The sequence below is a fragment of the Ambystoma mexicanum genome, chromosome 4q, assembly GCF_040938575.1.
Source record: "Ambystoma mexicanum isolate Mex_15411 chromosome 4q, UKY_AmexF1_1, whole genome shotgun sequence".
NCBI lineage: Eukaryota > Metazoa > Chordata > Amphibia > Caudata > Ambystomatidae > Ambystoma > Ambystoma mexicanum.
In genome coordinates this window covers 57,475,061-57,490,461 of record NC_090928.1, presented here as the reverse complement: position 1 = coordinate 57,490,461, position 15,401 = coordinate 57,475,061, and positions in this window count along the sequence as shown.

Here is a 15,401-nt window from a genome sequence, read left to right as displayed (position 1 = left end):
ACTCCAGGAGAGAGGAGTGGTGAGAGGGAACTGTCTGAAGAGATCAGAGCATCCAGAGTATGCCCTGCAGAGTGAGTTGGGCCAGAGGGGAGAATGGAGAGTGAGTCGCAGAGGTCGCAAAAGAGTCCAGAGGGAGGACAGGAGGCATCCAGGTGGATGTTGAAGTCTCCAAGAAGGAAGAGATGAGTGCTGGAGGCCAGGAGTGAGGCAGAGAGGTCAGCCAACTCAGAGAGGAAGGATGAAATTTGACCAGGTGGCCGATAGAAAGCCACAGTGAGTGAATGGCTAGGGGAGAGAGCCTGCAGACGAGGCATTCAAAAGAGGAGTGGCCTGCGTAGGAATGACAGAGGCAGGAATCCACTCAGGGAAGATCAGGGCTCCACCCCCACCAGAGCATTTGGCCCTCGGTGCAGAGAGGATCTTGTAGCCGTCAGGTAGGAGAGTATCAAAGCTTGTGACAGAGCTGGCCGTGAACCATGTCTCAGTGAGACGGAGGACATCAAGGTCAAGTTCTTCCAGAAGGTGGCAGATATCAGCAGTGTTTGATAGGAGAGCAATAGTTAAGAGTGGCAATATGGAGAAGGTTGCCATCCTTGAAGGACTTCTGGGGAGGGGTACAGATCAGAGGTATGCCCTGCAGAGGTGTACAAGGAGCCCGAGCGGGGGCAGAGAGGGAAGGGGAAGGCATGGTAGCCAAGGAGGAGGCAGAAGGGGGAGGTGAGGTAGTCCAGGAGGAGGGGATAGGGGACAGCAGGAGAAGAAAGGAAATTGATGAGGCGCAGAAAGCATCTATCAAAGAGGTGAAGGTTGGCCTGAGGGCCTTAGACAAGGACAGCCCCATTAGAGTAAACATTAAGGATGACCTTAGAGGAATGAAAGGATGCCAGGAGGGCGTCCCACCGGGTGCCACCGTTAATGGGAGAGGAGGAGAAGGGGGAGATCACAGAAACCATATGAAGCGTCCATAGGTCTGGCGAAGGCACGACAAAGAGGATGTCGGTGAGAGTTTCCTTGAAGGAGGCACTGATGTAGGTGTCAGCGATAGGGAGGCCTGGGTTGGAGACCAGCATGTCCTATTTAAACTTCTTCCTACCAGATTTAGTGAGGAGAGCAGGATAGTCAATAGAGAAGCAGTTTGAGAAGATAGGAGAGACAGAGCACCATAGAATAGGCGGGGGAGGAAGGGGGAGAGGGGAAGACTCTAGAGAAGGTCCCTGGAGTAGGCAGTCAAGACAGCGAGAGGCAAGCGAGTTGAGCAATAGCACAGACGGCAACACTCTGGATGAGAGTATTCAGAATCCGCCGGTTAGAGACAGGTAGGAGGGTACACCTAGGTTTGAGAATCCTATAAGGGGGAGAAAAGGCCAGGTTTTTCAAATTCAATTTTAAATACTGATACAGTACATATTATAACAAGGAGAAAACCACCCAACTTTGAGAATCCCAAAAGGGAGAACGGACTGGCGTTTCACAACACAGGGAATATGATACAACCGAGACAGTGTCTGAGGGTGGCAGGAAGCTTGTGGGATTAAGCTGAAGACTGATTGGCAACTGGCGTCCCCCTTACAAGGGGGACTAGCAGTCCCCCTTATCACTAATTTTACAATATTCTCTTCACAAAGGGCCTCATTTTCTTTCTGTGCATCTTGTAATGTCTCAGAATACTCAGACCATTTCCTTTGCAGGAGATTAATCTCCTCGCTGCACATTTTGGTCTGCATTGTCTGCTCTAGCTCACATTGTATTTGTCTCATATGCCCCATTAATTTTTCATTCTTTAATTTTAGGCCAGTCAGTTCCTGAAAATATGACTCCTTTCTACAAGTCTGATTCAACTGGCACACTTCACGGCATAGGGCATCATTTTCCTGATACAGTGTGTGCCATTCTGTTCACTAAGGTGATGTCTCTGCTGTTTCATAGCGCTCAACTTCCGGCGCTCCTGGTCAAATTCCTCTTGGGAATGGACCTCTTCAATAATCCACTGGTTAGTCTCCTCTTAATTGCTTAATCTGATTTTGCAAAGCGCATATATCCTCTAAGCAAATTCTATTGTAAATCAAATGTTGACTCAATTTTAGCGGACTCTTTAAGGTTCTCAACCCCTTCTCGGTACTCCTTTTTCAGTGCAGAGAATTGTGACACTCACTCTGAATTAATTAGTTGCTGTGCTGCCCACTCCTCCTTTAGCTGCTGAATAATGTTTCCCAATTATTGACTCTGTAGCACTTTCTCCTCCGCTTTCCTTAACTCTGTGCTTGCTCTAAAAGCTCAGATTGATTATGCCCAGAGGCTACACTCTCATGGTGCCTTTCTTCCATAACTATCATGTGGCAATACATATATGCAGTGAGCTGGGCTATTTTAATTTGCCACATCTTTGTTGTTCTGCGTCATAGAATTCTGTCAGGGCTTGATGCAACAGGCCGCTGTCCTGCCACACACCCATATTTATAGGGGTCAACTCTTGCATCATTCTAGATGGCCAGGCTTCATGTTTTTGTTCTGCCCATTCACCTTTAATGAACAATTTGGATAGTAGGTGCTGCATAGCCATGTTAATTTCCACAGTGCTCATTGTAAAAAGTGTTCTGCACCTTATGGGTCATCTATGCAAGGGCAAAATCTCAACCTTGCTCCTGCCTAGTTTATCCTTACAATATTTTATTTAGACACTGCCCCGACACCTAGGGTACACATTTTTGGGTGGCGCCTTTACAATGCAACCCAGCTTTCCATCGACTAAAAGTAACAATAACTTCACTGGGTTAGTCTGCTGTGTTGCACGGTCATGGGTGAAAACTCTTCCACAATCACGGCACAAGCCCCCACTTTGTCACGGTTTATTACACAGCACACACCAGCCAGGGAACTCCTTGCCCTATAATGAATGTGGCACACAATAAAATGCTTTTTATTTTTAGTATATTATGGATTCTTTTTGAGTAGGCCTCCAACCAGTCTCACACTCAACCTTCACCAGCACTCCATGTCACAATGGATTAGGAACCATTGTATTAAGATATTTTATTGATGTATTTTGATTATTCTAATTTCATTGAATAATAAAACAGCCACCAAAAGTGTGTCAACAAAACAAATGCAATATCCTATCTATAGCAACCAAGTTCAAATAGACTGTTAGACTTGCTTATGTTTTAATGACAAAACAGGAAAAGAATGATTCTACACAAAGTGATAGCACCTACAGTTAAGATCTCCCCCCTGCAACACTCACCCCCAAACATCAATTGGACTTGGTTCCTTTGAAAGGAAGGCAGTGGCCAGGAGTAAGAATATAGCGGGGTGGGGTGGGGGATCAGTTTTGGGGTGAAGCCCACCACCACAATATAGGAAGCCAGCAAAGAAAGGCAAACTCAGTTTTTGGTGCAAAATGGAAGAATGAGGTTTTGATTATTTCTCACAACTGCTAGTGGACAGAATAGAATAAAATTCTTACTGCTTGCACTTGGGAGACGGGCAGAATTTTAGAGAATACTAATGAGCATACCAAGGAAAATAGAAAGTAGGAAAATCATTTTTTGGGAGAAAGCAAATGCAAAGGAAAAATACATTGGCAAATGGAAATTTGTTTACACCGAGGCTTATAATGACGGGTAGGCTCTGGGAAAGGGGTTTAACTCAAAACTAAAATCTGTTTTGGTTCAGGCTGACAGATACAAAGAAATGACACTGGCAAATGAAAATTCGCTTTGGAAGGCATAATTTAAACCGGGAAAGATTTGTGTTTTAGCTCACAAGTGGTTTGATTCTTTTGTGCAACACTTTAATGACTATAACAATTAACAAAAACACTGGGAAAAAAATTGGTAGTTTCGAACTGCACCAAGCTTTTCCTGTGAAATTCAATGAGGGAATTAATTGATTTACTTACAAAAATACTAAGGATTTACACCGACAAATGAGGTTTTTTTCAAAGGGATGTGCTGACATAAACAGGCAAATGAGAGATCTTTCTATGGGGAGATGACTGAACTACACTGGCAATTGGGGTTTTCAATGGGGAAATATTGGATACACTGCTACAAAATGAAAGGCTTATGCAATTTAGGGCTGGGGTAATTGCGACGTACATAGCAAGCCTTTGTTTAAACTTCAGGAAAGCTGGCTGCATCTCAGAAAACTCTGAAAAGAAATGCAGGGGGTCTGGTCACTCCACTATCAAAGATTATAAGAATCAGCAGCCTTCTCTCCGTCCTCCTTTTCCTGTCTCCCCCGGTTGTTGTGTGTAGGTCTGTCTCGAGTCCTAGTATAGTTCCCCTTATATAGCAGAAAGGACATCCCCTATATTGTAAAATTGGTGAAGTACCCTGCCATAATGCCTGCCGCTAGGATTGGACAGTTACCCCCTCTCTCCGCCCAGAGTAAGGATTGGTTTAAGGGTTGGAGCAACATCTGTCTTTTCCCATTTATCACCATCCTTTATTCTCCTTTCCACTTTTTGGCCAAACAGAATTATGCATCATAACTTCATAATTGTACTAGCAACTGCCAAACAAAACATATATTCTATTTTAGCTGGTCATGGGGAATTAAATAAGCAGACCACCAAATCCGTACAATGTAGCATGGCCATGTGTCACATTTTTGTTGTTTTCATCAAATGTACAACAGTTATGAATATGTAAATTACCAAGCATATTCTTAATTTCATTCTCCACCCTTTCACCAACTCTCCGATGTGTCACATGTTGAGATCAGCCAGAAACCTAGTCTAACTGGCCATTACAGTTCCCAGAGTCACAAGTAAGATGCATTTTACACCCCCAAAACCACCTGCAAATGGCACAAAAATGAAATTAATCCTCAGTCTGATTGCGCAAAATGCCTAAAAATGAATAGTCTTCCATATAAATGAGTGTTTATCAGCAAATGTGATGGTCACTTTATCCCCCACAGCCATCTGTTCCCCTGGGTCCGCCTGTGACCAGAGATTTGTATGAGTCTTCTTTGAAGTTAGTGTGGGCTCTTGAAGTGGGTGCAACAAGGACTCACACCTTTTAGTCATACCTCAGCCACGGAATGCCTTCTTTTGAAGTCCCTGCTTTCCTTCTAGTAAGTCTGTAAAATAGGGAATGTGGACGCCTTCAGCAGCATCAAATTTTATTGTAGGGTTATTCGGTGGGAGGTGCGACATCCAGCTGGAGTGGGGCTTTTGATTGTGAAGTTTTTCACCCAGCCAGAATAGGTTTTTCCTGAAGTGTCTTCAAATGACATTTGGGTTTTGTGGGTGAGCATATACACATTGCTTTGGACAACCCACATATCCTGTTCTGCTTTCCTGACATTTTCCTGTGAGCATTGATATATTTTTCCATTGTAGCTTTTTAAAGCCGTTTTTATTTTGCGAACAAAGCAGGCTGTTCATGCTTCCAATGTTTAAAAATCCTGTTTCCTCTGTCACATGATTCCTTGATTCCTCCCCCTTATATGTATTAAACAGCTGCTTGTCCATTGATAATGACAGGTAGGCTTTTTTCCCCATGGTTCTTTAATTTCTGCTGAACAAAAGAAAAAAGCCAAGCCATTTTTGTTGCAGTGTTTAAATTCCTGCCATTCATGTGACAGGGAAAGCAAAAGCCAGGCTGTTTTTGGTTGCAGTGTTTAAATGGCTGCTATTCATGTAAAAGGGACTTCTGTTTGGGGCCTTCAAATGCACCCCACCGTTCCCAGTTGCAATTGGGCCCTTTCTCCTCCACCACTTCACTCCAACTGTAGCGTGCCCCAGGGTTCCATCATATCTCCATGGCTTTTCAATATCTATCTTGACCCTCTTTCTCACTAGATTTCTTCCTCCTCTCATTTCCAGTGTTATGCCGATGAGACACAGCTTTCCTTCAAACTTCCCTCCTGCTCTCCGATTCCCGACTGTCTGCCATTCTGCCATCGTGTCCAGCTAACAATCTATGCCTTAATGCCACTAAAGCCAAGATAATTCGGATTGGGACACCTGCACCCTCTTTTCCTCCTATCCTCTAGACACCTGCTTTGGGCCCTCTGCTCCCACCATCTTGTGAGGCCAAAAACCTCAGGGTGATCTTCCATTCCACTCTCCCCCTCATCCCTCAAATCATGGACCTTATTAAGACATCCCCACTTCCAGATCTATCTCCCCAGAGGCATGCTTCCTCTCAGACATGTGCCAGACCTCCTTAAGGTCTTGAAACTGCTTCAAACTCTGCTGTGCTCTACCTCTTTCCATTCCCTGCTAATCACCCCACTGGTGCCATGATCCTCATGAATCTGACAGGATTCCAGGCACTTATTTCCGGTCGATACCAGCACCTCCAATGCCCCACTGCACTGCCTTGCAGACCCCTGCTTGGCGGCTCTGTATCCCACTTTGGGAGACACCTGTACTAGCACTGAGCCTGAGGCTCTCCTCCTTGGCTCCCCTTCGCACTTCCCTCTCGGGCCCTCCATCAGCATTTGCCCACTCCTCCCCCACCCACCTTCCCCTCCCCATTTCCCGGACTTGCGCATCTGAATGCCACAAGGCTTGGTAGGACCATGACTATATTTACTGTTTTGCCACTATTATTTTTCCTGCTCCCTTCCCATTTAGCTTTGTGGCACATTGAAACGCAATTCAGTTGCATAAGTGCTAACAAATGCCCAATCAAATAAAAATAAATAAAAATTGCACAGACCAGAGGATTAGGGTTGCAATGCTGCTTCGAGTTCAACTGAAGAACATTTTTTTTTTGTTTAAGGTGGCTAATCTGACACTTAGACATCCGTGTTTTCATTCATCTTGTCTTGTATATTGATGGGGTTTAAAATGTATTGCATTGAGTTTCAATTGAAATGTAATGAAGTTTGTTGTTTCAGCTGCTCGCAGCCCTACAACTACTCCTGGGATGCAGCATGCGAAGCTTGAAAAGTGTGGTGGTATCCGTATATATGGAGCAGGAACGAGCTGGCGGTGTAGGGCCATTAGGTGAGCTGGGAGGCCTGCTATGCTTGTTGATCTGGCCCAGCAGTTCCTGGTCTAAGATGAGTAGAGGCATAAAACTGCAGCTGACAATATGACATAATACATCACAATGAGCCAGATTAGAATGGACAATGATTTTTCTTTATTATTTACAATCAGCATTCTATAAAGACACATCAGGATGTGTGCTTTTGAGTACTACAGGGTCCGGAGGACTATGCCAGTTACCAGCTTCCTCTAAATTTTTTCAGAGCTCCTCCAAAATTCCAGTGCTGCTTTCTCCCACTGGGAGAAAGCTCTGCTTAGAACTTCCAGTACCGCTTTTGCGTTCTGCAAGTAGCACCTGTTCTTCTTAACCATGACAAAGGTTTTCTGGCTGGCGTATCTTACCAAGCTGAGGGGGGCATCTTCCACCCCTTGAGTCCACGACTGTACAATAGTCATCCGTCTGATGTTCTTCTAATGCTCCTTTAATGAAACATGCCTTGTATGTCTGATTTATTGTGTGATGAAAACTTTATTTTCCTTATGTAGGGAGGGACTGATGGTTAAAGAAGGCCTGAGCTTGCTGCGTTGCTTTGCCGCTCATTCTCCGTGCAGAGCCCGGAATTCAAAACAATGACCCTTTTTCCCTGGACCTCTGTTAATTATGGGATATATTCTGCCTTAGGAGGCAGCCTCTCGGGCTCCAAGCGGTGCGATCAAAGCCTGGGTTTCCCTAACAAGTGGTCAGCTGGCCACTTCCTTTACCACATTTTTTCCTGCGCTCCTCCCATTCTCGAAACCAGGCCCCTCCAACAATAGTCAAGCCGTGAAGGTGTGCGCCTGTCAAGCAGGGGTCAAGGCATGAAGGTGTGCACCTGTCAAGCAGGGCTCAAGTCGAGCGTACACATGGGTGGACAAGTCCCCACACTTTTTTCAGAGGGCACCTTGATAATGCTAATTTCTGGTGAAGCCACATTCAATTGGTACGTTAATGAGTGCCCCCACTATTTCGTTTTTAGGACTTGACCCCTGCTGTCTAGCGCCCACCCTGCTGGCAGTCACCCTGCTGCCACACTCCTCTTAACACACGTGACCTCCAACTCCATGGCTGTCGAACATTGTCCATCATGGGAACTTTGCAGCAGAGACTGGTGGTAGCCTTGGGAGCAGGACATGCCTTCCAAGGTTTCCAAGGCTGCAGCCAGCCATTTGGCCCTACAACGATGCAGTTGGCTATAAATGGGTGTGACCTGAGCAAGACTGCAACAAAGTTTTGAGACACTGGGTGTCTGCTGCTATTGGTTGTCTGTGCATGGCGTCCCAGGGTGCTGCGCCTCAGAGGAACGGAAGTGGCAGGTAGTCTTCATCCTGGGAGATATGTTCCCAGTGAGTGACCTCTATTATGCACCAGACTTAAATCGCCCATGACGTTATATCCTCCCTTTCTGCAAGTCCTTCAAATGTACTCAGACTAAGTGCCCCGTAATATTGAGTATGTATTATATGCTATGCACCTACTATGTCCCTCATATGTACTCTGATGTAGTTCCCCATAACAAGAGGCAAGATTTCCCAAGTATGTATTCTTTCTGTACTATCCAGGCCTAATGTACGCATGTTCTGCAATGATAACTTGTCTGCTTCCAGGACTTACTGTAACGATATTCTTAAATTAAGCGCATAGATGCCCCGGGGCTTTGTGCGCTATATATATAAAAAAAACTAACCTGAACTTTTATGGTCACTCAGAGTTTCATTTTTCTAGCCTTTGGCTTACATTTCCATCAACCATATTTCCTGGAGAGGTTCCTGGGTTTGTAAATGGTGTCCTCCAAATTAGTTGGATTTTTCTAATTTGGTATTTTCTTCTTTATCTGTTTTACCCCGTTGACTGTCATCACTTCATTTATTGTAGTACTTCATTACTTATTGTAAAGCATCTTGGCATATAGCGCTATAGAAGCATAATAAAACAATGGCATGAAAGGTTATACGCTGTCAGTTTAGCAATGTTGTCTGGATTAAAGCAAAAAAAAAAGCCTTGTGTGCAGAGTTGCTCCTTGCTTTCCAAGTGATTATCCTTCGTTTTGCACCCCCATTTTACTGACTTAAGTCATTATGTTAATTTTCATGTGTAATGCAATACCCTGACACCATACAGCCATAGCAGGGTTTTCATCTTCCGTGTAAATTACATTTCACACAACGTTGCCTCTTACAAATACATGATTTTCTATCGAGCAGAGTTGTAATTGGGTAGGTATTTAACTATGCTGATCTTGTACCGAATAGTCAATACATTTAATATTTACATTCCTTTCATATACCTTTTCAGGCTTTGTGGGTTTATAAAAGGAACATATCTGCAAACAACTTATTTACGGAGGATATAGATGTGATTTCACATAACCATTCGCTTACATTACAGATCTGCACCGCAGAAGGACATGCTACAGCTACATGGTTAAAGCACAGGATTTAATACACTGGTTTATAAATGTACATGTATGGCTCTTACAAAGGTCAGAGCTGATTTCGATCACAACCAATGTGTTTACATTAAAATATGTGTGTTTGTTTATTGCTACTTCCCTACTTTGACAATGTCAGAAAGTAAGACCTCTTTACTCCTATGGGCAATAAAGCACTTCAGCACTCTTTTTTTTTTTAAAGGCACGAGCAGACCCCTCCATCCCATACGTAAATGAAAGACAGAACTCGGGATGTTTACATTTATACCACATTTCACCATTAGCATCTTTATCTACAATGGTGTATACATTGTCCTATGCTGCCCCTGGGTGAAAGGAGGAGAGCTGGTACTCACCCGTTCAGCCTGGGGTCTGCGAATACCGAGACTATCCCTACGCCGAGAATATCCTTTAGCACAGGTTGTCCACCTCAATTTTCTTCACCCGATTCTTGCAGAACATGAGATTACCACACAAAACGGCAGGCCCATGAATTGACATCCGGATGGACCCAGCACCTCGGACAGAGTGACCAAGCTTGATAAGGCTAGGTAGTTATGCTGCTCCTACAACACGGTACCAAAGCAGATGTTGAAGTCGCTGGGGGAACTGGTATGGAGTGAAATTCTCTGACCAAATTGGCGAAATAGGCTCGAGCTTTGAACCTTGTGATATGCCTATGGTAGCAGGACTAGCTGGGGACATGCCATGGTTGTTAGATTGTGAGGCCTAATATTTTAAGGGGTTTAATCGGCCAACACAAATCAAGTTAGGATGAGCATACATAGTGGCTGAAGGGAGGAAATGGGGTACCAACAGAGGAAGGTATGCGGGAAGAGTTAGCACTTATGTTGACTATCAAGGGCATGATTTGGTAAGCCAATGGGGAGATGTCCTATACTAATGTACTATCAAATAGGGCTCATAACATGGATGCTCCATTATCCAGCTCCGAGAATTAGACTTCTACATGTTGGAATCCACCACTAGAGACCTAATGAAAGTAATCTGCCTTTGGGACCAGCAGTGGTCGAAGTGGGCGGGTGCACCTACTTTAAAAAAAAAAAAAGTTTTACTGTTCCTATACTTTTATTAAAAAAAAGAATAAAACATACATTCTTGAATGTTTTCGTTTTAAAATAAAAGATGTTGAAAATTGCATTTTCAGTGCGCTGCACTGAATGTTCCCTTAAACAGCTGGCACATGTGTTTGGGGGGGGGGGGTTGTATTGTGCATGGCATGGCGATGGTGTTTGTGGGGAGTGGGAGCAGGCCAGTAGCGTACATAGTTCCATAGCTACATTTCGAACACTTTGACCACTAGGGACCAGCCTGTTGAGAAGAACTTTCAGGGCCCGAAATGAGTGGCAGATGGCAATTTAGGAACATCATGCCTTCATAGACTTTAAAGCAACCCCTCTCCCAACAGCTTCATGGAGACAAGAGTATCTTTATACTTGGGCCTCACAGTGCAGGGATGGGGTGCCCATGTTTGTGCCACCTGAAGAGTCAGTCATATTCAGAAACGTCATGTACTCTGTGTGCACAAACCCCTAGGAAGGGAGCGTGTCAGAATGCAGATATTTCATACAGAGCCTTTTCCTGCCCCAACCCCCCCCCCCCCCCCCCCACCAAAACGCCACTGAGGACAATCACGATGCTTCTGACCCCTTGGTAACTTTAGAACAAAAGCGTCGTTTTAGTAGTATTGGACACAGTTGGTTCAGGGCCAAGGTGCACTCTGAAAGTTTCTAGTACAAAAAAAAAGGAAAAATAAAATTCAGATGGTCCGGGGTCATTGATGAGAAAAAAAGTATTTCCCGCTGTACTAAAAGTATTCACCTGATGCCCACTAAAAACCCTACAGTGGAATGAATTAAACGAAAGTATATCAACGTGTGAAGTGAGGAAAATTGAATGGAGACTCGGGTTCAACACGTAAAGCAGGTGCACCATGGCCACATCAAACTGACTGGTAGGAGAGGCACCTCTTGAAACAAACGGTCAACAGCCTAGATCAGAAGACCCAGGGATCTGTGCAAGAGCAGTCCATCAGAAAATTGTAAAAATAAGCATGAAAACCTGAGAGCTGGGCAAGAAAGATGCGACCACAAGCATCCAAAAACCACGAGGTACAAGAAGCTGCCAGGTAAAAGCCTGCAAATAGAAAAGGAATATTTCCAGTTGTATACAGACAGCCAGGACTTACTGTACAATGACTGCAGATATGGAAAATAGATGCGCCAGGTCCTCACAATTACCTTCGTTGTGAAGATAAGCTCCGGAAACATAAGCAAGGACATCTTACCTTCCGTCGGACACCCATTGTTGCCTTAATAGGAGTTGATCGGCCAAGAAAAAAAATCTTCCAAGTCCCAAATCTTTCTGGCATATGTACATGCAATCACAAAGTTGCATAGCCGACTCCATCTGAAAGCATTGATGGACAAAAAATGTGCTAGGAACTCAAAAAAGCCTCCCCTGGAATGCCTTTACATTTCCTATACAATATATTTGAAGGCGCCGGACAGGAAATGTAGCTTTGTTAAACAAGAGGCCGCCCAATGAAGACCATTTCGGATTTGCCATCATTTAAATGGGACATTAGTGAATCTCCTGTGCAGCATTAAACACATTTTAGCAACAATCTAGGAGAAACACTATATTGAGATATTAACTGAGGCGGTGGGTCGACCCTGTTGGTAACCACTAAGGGCCCAAGCGAAGCCGAGCGCGGCAGTGCCTTTACCGCTGAGGCTTATACACGGTGCTAATGTTATTTTTTTTTTTTAAAGAAACGGTCCTTTGTGGTGCCGCTCGAGTCCAGTTTCCATGTTGAAGACTGACATTATCAACATAGAAAACGGACTTCCCGAAGAGGAGCACTGCCATATTTGAGCTGCACCACAAAAGGTAAGTTTAATTTTGTTTTCCTTTTTGGGAAAAGGACACCATTAGCGCGTGTGTAGAAATGTACAATGGTGCTACAAGGTGCAGGGCAGCAGGGAAGGGAACCGCCCAGCACCAATGAGAATGCTCAGAACACAGACTTTCCCTTTGTGTATCCAGCCCGCGTTTCGAGCGTTCTTAATGGTAGATGGCTCCTCCCAGGGCACTAATCAGTTTAAACATACAGTTTAGCTGTCAAAGTGATCTAGAAGGGAGACAACCATATTCCGGTTAAGAACAGATTGCAAAGTGAGATGATACCAGAAACATTTAACTCACAAAGTGGACTAAACTTTATATGGAAGAGGAACAGACCAAGACCAAAAGATACTAATATGAAGTAATCAGTGAACCCAATGTAGTTCTTCCCCGTCTTACATTTTAGCAAGCAGCGATTGAATATTGTGCACCTGAGAGATGGAAAATTATTTCCAAGGTGCCCCAGCTTTTGTGTCCTGTATGTTTATTGGGGGGCCTGCAGTTTTTGAAGAGGGGTTTTTCCTTGTCCTTGGTAGGTATCAGATTTAAGAAACTAGAAAATTGACTTTTCATAAGCTCTATCCCAGGTCAAGCAGTTATAGCTCCAAAGCTGCAGTTTGATGTCCAGTGTAGTGCTTTAAAATATCTTACGCACTTAGAGCCTTAGCCTCAAGGGTAAAATAATGGAAGGAGCTGAAAGGGGGAGTCCGGTTGGAAAGAGGGGGCAATCATCCTTGCTCCAGCTAAGGTAACATTTCAAACCAAGTTCTCCTGAAAATTTAGTATTCGAGTCTCTATTCATGGATATTTTGGGCTCGTCATTTATGACATTTTAAATTGTAAGCTACGTTGCTAGGAAAAATGAATTTTTCCAAATGTGGGATATTGCAGAATCAGTGACTCGGGATGGTTTTGGCATTTGTTAGGGATGGGAAACAGGAGGGGCTACAATGGGAAGCAGAGGAGCTTGAGGAGTGGGAGTGAATTTGGTGCAGAGGAGAGAAAGGAGACGTGCGAAAGTTGAGAAGGAAAAGTCAGAGCTGCAGATTTAAGTGATGAATCAAATGAGGAAGCGAAGCTGAGAACTTTACGGTCTGCAAGTGCTTTGGACAGAAGGGTAGATAAATGTACACAAAGAAAAGTTATCGCTAATGATTCTTTTTCAAACAATGTGTCAAATGAACTGCTCCAAGTAAACTTTTCTTTTAGGTCTACCTCCAGAGTCTTTCGCATTTAAGAAAATAAATATTTGATATATATATATATATATATATATATATATATATGATACATTACTCACCGTAATCGTATTTCTGATGCTTGTATCTGCTTAGATTCACATGCTGTGCATAGGCCGACATCTAGTGGAAGCTGCAGAGTATTACAGTTTGTTTTTCGAAACTCGAAAATGGGCGTCGACACAGGCGTGCCAGTAATACTATCCCTAGTGTGACGTCCACTGTACCCAAGATCCCTTACGCGTCTAGGATCCTCAGATTGTATTTTTTCTGACATGAGGAAGCATGAGGAGTAGCGCGAGTACAGATAATCCAAGCAGATAGACAGAAAGGTAAGACTACAAGCAATCATGCGCCTTCTCTCGGAGGGGAGGAAGGGTGGGTCGCATGTGAATCTAAGCAGATACAAGCATCAGAAATACGATTACGGTGAGTAATGTATCCCTTCTGAGGCTTGTGGAATCTGCTTAGATCACATGCTGTGCATAGATTAGCGAGCAGTACCAGAAGAAGGAGGTGGGATGTGAGAAGGGTCATGAGCAAATAAGTGTCTTAGAACCGCTTGTCACACTTGTGTATCTGCTTTGGAATGAGTGTCAATGCAGTAATGCTGAGTAAAAGTGTGAATAGAGCTCCAAGTAGCTGCTTTGCAAATGGTGTTGAGGGGAACATTTGCAATGAAAGCCAGAGTGGCCCCAATGCCTCCAGTAGAGTGGGCCCTTGGCGTAAAAGGCAGAGTCTTTTCAGAGAGAGAGTAACAGTTGTATACAGTTGATAATCCACTTCGAGATGGCGCCTTTAGAGACGCGATCCCCCTCTCTGCCTGTAGCTACAGAGACAAACAGTTGATCTGTTTTTCTTAGCGTTCTGGTTTTATTTACATAGTAGAGGACCGCCCTACGCACATCTAGGGTGTGTAGTTTCACCTCAGCCGAGCTTTGCGGGTTTTGGAAGAAAGCCGGAAGCTCGATGGACTGGTTTACATGGAATTTTGATATAAATTTCGGTGAGAACCTAGGGTGTGTGCGTAAAACCAGCTTGTCTTTGTGGATAGTAAAGAAAGGATCCTGCACTGACAGAGCCTGAATTTCACTGACCCTTCTTATAGAGGTAATGGCTACTAAGAAGGCCGTTTTATAAGTCAGGTGTTTGAGACTACTTTTATGCATGGGTTCGAAAGGGGGGCCCATGAGCTTAGCTAGCACCACATTAAGGTCCCACCCTGGCGGTGGGTTAGAAATAGGAGGGTGAAGTCTCTTTACTCCTTCCATGAAGGCTTTAACTACTGGTACTTTCCACCACGACACCTTGCTATGGGAAGTGGTGTAAGCCGAGAGGGCTGCCAGGTGTACTTTCAGCGAGTTAAAAACCAATCCTGCATCTAGCAGGTGGAGCATGTATGTCACAATGTTGGAAGGAGTGCAATCAACCGGGTTGATTTGTTTACTCTGGCACCAGATAACGAACCTCTTCCACTTGTCAAAGTAACAGTACCTTGTGTTTGGTTTCCTAGATTCCTTTAGGATGTCCATACACCTCTGTGGTAGATTGAGATGTCCAAACTCTATGACCTCAGGAGCCATGCTGCCAGGTTCATAGAGTTGGGTTGCTGGTGCACTGTTTGACCTTGTTGCTGGGACAGTAGGTTGTACCAGGCTGGAAGTCTGATGGGCTCGCACACCGCCATCCTGCGTAGGTGTGGGAACCACGGTTGTCTCGCTCACATAGGAGCAACTAGGATGAGCGTCATCGATTCCTTGTTCATCTTGTACACCACTTTCCTGGAGAGGAGTTGGTGGAAAAGCGTACGCAAACATC